The sequence below is a fragment of the Zeus faber genome (genome assembly GCF_960531495.2).
Source record: "Zeus faber genome assembly, chromosome: 5".
NCBI classification, from domain to species: Eukaryota; Metazoa; Chordata; class Actinopteri; order Zeiformes; family Zeidae; genus Zeus; species Zeus faber.
This window is the reverse complement of record NC_137192.1, coordinates 26,903,428-26,904,351: the sequence shown is the minus strand read 5'-3', so window position 1 is coordinate 26,904,351 and position 924 is coordinate 26,903,428.

The following is a 924-nucleotide window of genomic DNA, read 5'->3' as shown; positions in this document are numbered from 1 at the left end:
AACGAATTGGGAAAAAAGAGCAAGTAAATTAAACTTGATACTGCATGACTGCAGACTGCTTCGGGTGCCAACAGTAAGAGCATGCTGTATAACAATCATGAAAAGCTGATATAAAGCACTCTGTCTGATATGATAACACCTTGCATGACGACATCATGATTAACTGATGTTTTTACATCAACGTGTTTGTGGTGTGGGGGTGGTGTGTGTCTTGGGTCCACGTAATTGGGCCCAGGCTCAGGGTGGCTGTACACCTGTTGTTCATCGGAGCAAACCCCCGCCCCCCCACACACACACACACACAGGAGAGGGGCCCTAGTCCTGACATTTCTTCCGACTGCTCCGGGCTTGTTCCACCTTGCCCACTCGCTACGATAAAACTTCTGTCGGTAATCTTATGGCAACATCCGACACGTTCATGTCAAAACGGCTGACACGACTGGCGCGGTCACGTTCGGCTCAGCGTCGCTGAACACCGGAGGAGGAACTCTTTCGCCGCCGCAGAACGGCCACGGCGCTCCGTCCGTCTGACGGTGTCACGCTCGCGACTTAGGTTCCACCCGCTTGTTTAAAGGTCGGCGGAGTGAGAGAGAAAACCCAGAGGTTTAGTGTTGATCCGTCTGACTACCAGTACGTTGGAAGGTGGATGACGGCGCCTTTCCACGGCACAAGGGAGCACGGTACGGTACGGCACCCGAACCGAGCCCCCCCGAGTGGGGTTTTTTTCCGCAGCCGGACAGAGCTGTGACATAACAACAACAACTGGCGAGCTGTGCCCTGCTTCGTCGTCCGCGTTTGGTTTTGTATTCGCGGGAGTTAAAGGAGAGAAGGGTGCCGTGAGGAAAGACAAACTTTTCTGAACCCCCGCCCTCAAGGTCGACCCCTCGGTGTCGCCAAACTCCCCCCACCACGTGGCCCGGTTGG